This window comes from Oncorhynchus gorbuscha, linkage group LG02 (assembly GCF_021184085.1).
Source record: "Oncorhynchus gorbuscha isolate QuinsamMale2020 ecotype Even-year linkage group LG02, OgorEven_v1.0, whole genome shotgun sequence".
In the NCBI taxonomy this organism is placed as follows: domain Eukaryota; kingdom Metazoa; phylum Chordata; class Actinopteri; order Salmoniformes; family Salmonidae; genus Oncorhynchus; species Oncorhynchus gorbuscha.
In genome coordinates this window covers 72,766,299-72,775,556 of record NC_060174.1, presented here as the reverse complement: position 1 = coordinate 72,775,556, position 9,258 = coordinate 72,766,299, and positions in this window count along the sequence as shown.

The window sequence follows — 9,258 nt, the reverse complement described above, 5'->3', positions numbered from 1 at the left end:
GCATCCCACATACCCTCGAGAGATTTTAATGGTCGGATGCAAATTTACTCCAGACATCCGACAAGGGCCTCATCCCCGTCATTCGCAGGAGAAATAGACGGAGATATTGGGGCCGTAGGTCAGCATGCCTTGTAAGGATCTCACAGCGAGTGTGTAATCTGCCTTTATTATCAATCCTATTAGCCAACGTACAATCACTGGATAATAAAATAGACAAACTACGAGCACGTATATCCTACCAACGGGAAATTAAAAACTGTAAAAACTTATGTTTCACAGAGTTGTGGATGAACGATGACATGAATAACATACAACTGACGGGTTTTACACTTTTTTGGCAGGATAAAACAGCAGCCTCTGGTAAAACAAGCGGTGTCTCCACTAAATCTAAGGAATTCTTGAGGTTTTGCTCACCTGCGGAAGAGTGTCTCATGATAAGCTGTGGACCACACTATTTACCAAAGAGAGTTTTCAACTATATTCTTCATAGCTGTCTATTTACCACCACAAACCAATGCTGGCTCTAAGACCGCACTCAATGAGCTGTATACGGCCATAAGCAAACAGGAAGACATCCAGAGGCGGCGCTCCTAGTGGTCGGGACTTTAATGCAGGGAAACTTAAATCCGTTTTACCTCATTTCTACCAGCATGTTAATTGTGCAACCAGAGGGGAAAAAACTCTAGACCACCTTTACTCCACACACAGAGATGCGCACAAAGCTTTTTGTGCGAGGGGTCCTCCATTTGGAAAATCTGACCATATTTCTATCCTCCTGATTCCTGCTTACAAGCAAAAATAAAAGCAGAAAGTACAGTACCATTGACTCGGTCAATAAAAAAAGTGGTCAGATGAAGCAGATGCTAAGCTACAGGACTGTTTTGCTAGCTCAGACCGGAATATGTTCCAGGAGTTTTGCATTGCATTGCAGTCACTGGCTTCATCAATAAGTGCACCGATGACGTCGTCCCCACAGTGACTGTTCGTACATACCCCAACCAAAAGCCATGGATTACAGGCAAATTCGGCACTGAGCTAAAGGGTAGTGCTGCCGCTTTCTAACCCGGAAGCTGATAAGAAATCCCGCTATGCTCTTCGACGAACCATCAAACAAGACAAAGCGCCAATACGGGACTAAGATTGAATCGTACAACACCGGCTCCGACACTCATCGGATGTGGCAGAGCTTGCAAACTATTACAGACTATTACAGAGGGAAGCACAGCCGCGAGCTGCCCAGTGACACGAGCCAAACCAGACAAGCTAAATTACTTCTATGCTTGCTTCGAGGCAAGCAACACTGAAACATGATTGAGAGCATCAGCTGTTCTGGACGACTGTGTGATCACGCTCTCCGTAGCCGATGTAAGACCTTTAAACAAGTCAACATTCACAAGGCCGCAGGGCCAGACGGAGTACTCCGAGCATGCGCTGACCAACTGGCAGTTGTCTTCACTGACATTTTCAACATGTCCCTGACTGAGTCAGTAATACCAACATGTTTCAAGCAGTCCAGCATAGTCCCTGTGCCCAAGAACACAAAGGCAACCTGCCTAAGTGACTACCATCCCGTAGCATTCACGTCTTTAGCCATGAAGTGCTTTGAAGAGCTGGTCATGGCTCACATCAACATCATCATCCCAGAAACCCTAGACCCACTCCAAATTACATACCACCCCAACAGATCCACTGACGATGCAATCTCTATTGCACTCCACACTGCCCTTTCCCACCTGGACAAAAGGAACACCTATGTGAGAATGCTATTCGTTGACTACAGCTCAGCATTCAACACCATTGTGCCATCAAGGACCCTGGGACCTCCCTCTGCAACTGGATCCTGGACTTCCTGATGGGCCACCCCCAGGTGGTATGGGTAGGTAACAACACATTCGCCACGCTGATCCTCAACATGGGGGCCCCTTAGGGGTGCGTGCTCAGTCCCTTCCTGTACTCCCTGTTCACTCATGACTGCATGGCCAGGCACGACTCCAACACCATCATTAAGTTTGCCGATGACACAACAACAACGATGAGACAGCCTATAGGGAGGAGGTCAGAGACCTGACAGTGTGGTGCAAGGACAACAACCTCTCCCTCAACGTGATCAAGACAAAGGAGATGAAGGTGGACTACAGGAAAAGGTGGACGGAGCACGCCCCCATTCTCATCAACGGGGCTGTAGTGGAGCAGGTTGAGAGCTTCAAGACTCCAAGCCACCCGAATTCATAGACTGTTCTCTCTGCTACTGCACTGCAAGCGGTACTGGAGGGTCAAGTCTACATCCAAAAGACTTCTCAATAGCTTCTACCCCAAGCCATAAGACTCCTGAACAGCTATTGTTCAGCTGTTGTTTTTATTGTTTTACTTGAACTTAATTAACACTTATTTTTTCATAAAACTGCATTGTTGGTTAAGGGCTTGTAAGTAAGCATTTCACTGTAAGGTATTCGGCGCATGTGACAAATAACATTTGATTTGATATTACATAAATGTAGATAGCATCTCAAGTGTGCATACCTGTATGTTGCTATTTAAAAAGTGGTCAGGAATATGAAGATGTTCTGAGATCATTCAGATAAACTAGCGACATGGCAATATCCCCATACTGTGACAGTGTTACCATAGAGACTAAACCCACTGCACATAAGATTCTTTGGCTTGGGTACATTGTGGTCCACAGTTGAACATATCAGAGGACTTACTGCAGAAAATATCGATATAACTCGGAGGAATGTCAATACTTGGCTGTGCTCATCAATTTTAGTGTATCACAATAGTATCTGTAGAAGCCAGTAAGAGGCGTCTCCCACATGGCTAGTCTGAGTCCAACAACCAATCCTTTACACTGAGCTAACCTATAAATCAATGATGTATGAAGGAAGGGTGAAAAGACAACAGAAGGATCATGGCTTCTCTCTAGAAAGGAAACCCTGCAACAGTAAGGCCGCAACAGTAAGATTTGCAACTCCATGGGAATAACGCAATTATGTCAATGTTTTTTTGTTGAGAATTGAATTCTATAAAACAAAACAAACATATGGGTGTGTTCTGTAAATTGCTTGTACGAACAACAACAAAAAGGCTGAGGTTACTGGTATGTGAAAATCAAAACTAGGATCAAATCGGTCATTTCCTGATAAACTCTACCCCTCAAACTCAACTCGGGGCCTCAAAGCCAGTTCCACTGTGTTTTTTCAATGTTCCCCTCTAATCAGGGACTGATTTAGACCTGAGATACCAGGTGGGTGCAATTCATTATCAGGTTGAACAGAAAACCAGCAGGCTCCGGATCCTGTAGTGAGTTGAATACTGGACCTCTTTCACATGTCCTAGATCCACATTTTTTATTAGTCGGATGTGTTCCACACTGAAGGAGATGAACCAATGCACCACTGCTGTTTACACCTGGAATGTGTTTCAGGAAAATAGACTTTAATCATTGACAATTAATTAAATAATGTTTGAGTGTTCAATTCTTAGCCATCATATACTTGGCTGAATAATCAAATCTCCATCTCTTGTAAAACACACAATTAAACTAAACACCTTAATTACCATTTAACAATAGCTGTATAATTATAATGGCCCTGGCTCAGCGTGGCGGCTCTATTACTCAGTCACAGGGGTAATGCAGCATCATCAGGCTATGTAATCCCTTGATGAAGATACTATCTTCTGCTGTTATAAAAAGAGTAAAACCATATAAAGAAATATCACTCTGTGTCACAGTTTGGAATCCCTCCATTGGTAATAGCCTTTCATCCTCTCTCTCCTGACACATCTTAACTTCATGATTCTTCTAAACATGTGGGAAATTCACAATCCTCTTCTTCAACAGTTCCAGTGCTTTGCAGTTGCAAGCTGTTCCATTTGATGGAAAAGTAGTGATAAAGAAGTAGCTTTGTCTCCAGAATTTTGTGTATCACACCATGGGATAACAGTCACCATTTGTGAGATAACAATTTTAGTGTTTTCAGCCCTTTGGTGAGACATCCCGCTGATGGAGAGCAGGGATGATACAGTTGGAATTTAGCTTTGACATTGGTGCATGTGTGGATGGCTTGTGTGCATACACAGTTGCCATAGAAACAGAGAACTTGTAACAGCATGAGCCTTTTTGACAGATAACAGACGGTTGATGTCCATTCAACGAAGCAGACATGGCTCTTCCAAAGACAACTTGATGGAGTAAGAGTGAAATGAACTATTGGATTGTTTTCTCATTTATTCAAACTTAAATTGACAAACATACTTTCAAAAAGATGAATTATTTATAACATATTTATCCTGCTGACTGTAGATCTAAATCATTGCTTGTGTACAATGTATTTGTCAAAAGAGAGCAGGAGCATGCTCTCTTACATACATTCTCAGGGTGATGTACCCTACCAGATTGGAGACGGTCAAGATCAACAGACTTTCATTTCGAAATGTGGCAATTAGGGTATTTTGTAAAATCTTTCAACAAAACCGGCAGATGGATGGTACAGTTTGCGCCTCCATGGAAACTTGGAAGTAACTTTTCCTCCCACCATTAGGATGCAGCCTGGTCAAAATGCAGATGGTAGACACCGGCTGGAACTCTGTAGGAACATTCAGAAGACAATGAAATACTAACAACTCGGAAAATGTCTCACTGTAGATCTTTTCAGCCATTAATACATATTTTGTTATAAAGGCGTTTGTCAGGGGATGGGAAGGCTATGATAACATGATTATTTTATTTTGACTAACATGCAGAGGGATAAGCTGAGAGGGGCACTGTTATAGATCAGGTCTTTGGGCACAAATGTATTTGTGATGACCTCTTAGTAGTCGCGCAATTGTCATTTAAAGTGCATCCGAACTCATTTAACGGGTGAGCTGAGTTATTTGCTTCACATTAGGGCATACAGTAGCGTTGACTAGAAAATAACTAAAATAGTGGACTCCACTAAATCTCTACTTGGTGTAATTCAAATATATGCACAGTTGGCTTTTTTGTTTATCCACTTGATACAATATAATGGTCGGTAAGAACTCAAACCAACGGCACGGATAGAAGAATAAGGGAGGGCACGTATGTCATGAAATGATGTGTATTTCACAAATAAAGTAGGTGGCATGCAAAATCAAATCAGAACATCCCAAAATAAACTCATAAATAACAATGAAAAATACAGTCTGTTGTTCATTGAAAGTCAATACACTTCAGTTTCATGTCCAGGTAAGCTATAAAAAAAACATAAGAAAAACTCCAATAAGTACAGATGGGAGGAAATTACAAAGATGAGGTAAAATATATATTTTATTGTATAAATACCTTAAATTTGCTTGACCCCAGGAAGAGTAGCTGCTGCCTTGGCAGTACAAAAACAAAGCAAAACCTCAAAAGGTAAAGTTGGCCTTAGAAATAGCCTTCCAAAATGTTGTCCTTTAGACAGAGTGGGATAATCCACCAAAACAACCTGGTCTCAGAGCATTTCTTGTCATTCTGTACTTAAATCCGAGGTTTTCCATTTGGTATGGTTACACAACATGGAAGGTTACTTAAAGCAAAAATGAAAGGAGGGTGGTTAGTCGGGGTGGATGGGTGGGCAAATAACCCAAAGGTTGCAAGTTCAAATCAACACGGACAACTTCAGCATTTAAGCTTATCAGCAACTTTACAACTATTTAGTACTTTTTAGGTAATTTGCCACTACTTAGCATGTTAGGTAACCCTTCCCCTAACCCTTCCCCTAATACATACTATACGAAAAGTAACATATGATACTAAATGGAGTGTCTTGGGTTTATGTACAGAGTAATACAAAATGTTCTGAGACTGTGTTGACCGAAAGTAAAACTCTTTGAAATGCTATGAGACAAGTCTCATGTGTATATGAGAGAAACTAGGTGTTCAAACTAACAAAAGTTTCCTCATCACCGAAAACAATGCAGCCAAAATGGCCCCCTGACACACCCATTTCCTATATCACTTTTAAACCAGGAAGTGACAATGGGTATGTCTAGGGAGTGACCATGGTGGAGCCCACAGCCTATACACATATCAAGGAACTATAGAATTTTGTGGGTTACAACCAGGGGTGAAAGAAAGTAACCCGGTATGGTCCGGTATGGTGTCCCGGCAAAATAAATTCTCCATACAGGTAAAACTTGAGCCTATCACAACTAATAATACAACATGCCATCAAAAATATAGGCAATTACACCATTACTTAACAATACTGCATGTCAGCTGCATGAAAAAGGCACATGTGGACAACAGTGGATGCATCAATTCAGGCTACATTTGTAGGCCTAATGACAATTGCAGAATGTCATTACCATACACGTAGGTGTTTAGTAACAGATTTCTCTTTCCATTCATCAAATTGCAGGTTCACAGTGCACTGTTGGGGTTTGGATGCTGAAATTATTTTGTGAGTGGACTAAAATGCTCTGCTAGCCTACATGAGCACCTTTGTTAAGTGATTGTTTGACAATCAGATGAAAACATCATGACCGTTTGTGTTTATGCCACATTACAAGGCATAGGCGGCATGTGCGTAAGGCTAGGGGAAGCTTTCCCTAAAGTAAATGGAATTAAATGTACAAAATTATATAGCCTAATTAGCTTACTCCTGTCTATACACAAATAAATAAAATCATTCAAAATAGGCTACTACACCAGAAAGCATGATTTAGCCACAGAGGATAATTAGCTTCCTTTAAAAAAAAAAACATGTATATTGTTTTAAATAACATAGCCTACAGTCGGAAGGGCCTGCAATTTGGGCTGCACGCGCTGCAAATACCAATAGATGATTGTTGAGTTGCCACTGTGAAAAGCAGAGACCCAGCCAGGCATATTGCAATATTTAAAAATGCAATCGTGGGAAAGCTGTTTGGAAAGCAAATGGCTATTGCTGTGAAAAGATGAAAATGAAAAGACTCCAATCTGTCGTTAGTTATCAAAATTCTTAACTTAACTGAGTGAACAGTAGCCTAACTTATCGGCACCATTGAAGAACATTGGCCATATCCCCGGTGAGTGTGCATATTCATTGTCTTAATCATTGGGTCAGTGACACTTTTGTTTGTTCTTGGACAATCATTTTCTCCTCCAGGTCAGATGGACGTCGTATTGTATTTGTGTCTCCCCTATTTGTAGGCCGGTTATATGGATCAGCAGAGTAGGCTACCCTGTCATTTTTGGAAGTATAAAAACAATGTGTGTGCACATTTGGGTTTCCATAACCGGTAAGAAATGAAATCTACTTTCACCCCTGGTTACAACACAAGCAAACACTTATAACAGTATGTGTGTTGCACAGTTGCTGCGATGGTACCAGGGACTGTATTACAAGCAGCATTTCCCTGTCAATTGTGTTTTTGCTGACAACATGGAATTAGTTTTACTATTACTGTCTCCTAGTAGAATGATGGCACTGTGATGTGCATCTGGTTGTGCCAATTATAGCAATCATTGGTCCTGCAATGAAGCCATTGATGAGTCATTTAAATGTTCAATCAAAATATTTTTCTTGGGTGGGATGTTGTCATTTTGCACACAGAAAAACATGATGCTGTTGTCAAACTTGCCATATTGCCTAAATACACCGTGTGGAACTTAAATCAAAACATGCTGCATCTAATAGTGTTTGAGTATCCACACTGTTTAGGTGTAATGCAGAATAAATTATTGCATCTAAGTTTTGAAATAAATCTTGCAACACATACACTTTTGATACTGATGTCGCTTTTGGCATTTTCTAAAATAGATGGAATGATCCTAAAATACCTTTTAAAACATGAGACCTGGACTATTGGACCACCTCTGGTTATCTGTCATGAGTAACAAAAAATGACAGCATGAGCGGTTGTAATAGTGGGCTACTGCTCACACACAGTCGCAATTTACAGCTGTGAACATAGAACACTCAACTCCAGTCCACCACTGCCATGTCGAGATCCAGCCTCGCACGATGATGTGTAGACAAAAAGGTATCGCTGCTTTGGAAGAGAAAGAGCTAAAAGATTGAAATCTTACAGCAATGCAATCATAAAAGGCAGAGGTATGAGAAGGTTTGAAGGTCTTAATCAATATGTCTCATCTGTTGGCTGTACAGTGAAGATGACATGGCTGCCTCAGAGACACAGGTGGGCAAGTCCAATCCACTCCAGTCCTCCATGTGGTCACAGCACTCAGCCAAGTCCCTGGCCACTTCCAGCTGGCTCACAGCACTGCTGGAGCAGACAGATGAAGAATTGTCATGTATGACCAGAATCAAGAACATGGCCACACGCTACATTACACAGGGCTTAGACCAGAGTAATTACAATGTAACAAACTAGTTCAAATAAATCCAATCTCATTTTATTGGTCTCATACACATATCAGCAGATGTTACTGCGGGTGTAAAGAAATGCTTGTGTTCCTAGCTCCAACAGTGCTGTAATATCTTACAATACACAACAACACACACTCATCTTAAAGTAAAAGAATGGAATTAATAAATATATAAATATTAAATTGAGCAATGTCGGAGTGGCATTGACTAAAATACAGTAGAATAGAATACACTATATACATATGAAATGAGTAAAGCAGTATGCAAACATTATTTAAACATTATTAAAGTGACTAGTGTTCCATTATTAGTGGCCAGTCTATGTATATAGAGCAGCAGCCTCTAAGGTGCAGGGTTGCGTAACCGGGTGGAAGCCGGCTAGTGATGGCTATTTAACAGTCTGATGGCCTTGACATAGAAGTTGTTTTTCAGTCTCTCAGTCCCAACTTTGATGTACCTGTGCTGACCTTGCCTTATGGTTGATAGCGGGGTGAACAGGCTGTGGCTCGGGTGGTTGATGTTCTTTATGATCTTTTTGGCCTTCCTGTGACATCAGGTGCTGTAGGTGTCCTGGAGGCCAGGTAGTTTCCCCCGATGATGCGTTAGACAGACTGCACCACTCTCTGGAGAGCCCTGTGGTTGAGGGCTGTGCAATTACAGTACCAGGCGGTGATACAGCCCGACGGGAGAGGTTTGTGAGGGTTTTAGGGACCAATCCAAATTTCTTCAGCCTCCTGAGGTTGAAGAGGTGCTGTTGAGCCTTCTTCACCACACTGTCTGTGTTGGTGCACCATTTCAGTTTGTCAGTGAAGTGTACCTTCTCCACTGCGGTCCCGTCGATGTGGATAGGGGGGTGCTCCCTCTGCTGTTTCCTGAAGTCCACGATCACCTCCTTTGTTTTGTTTATGTTGAGTGAGAGGTTATTTTCCTGGCACCACTC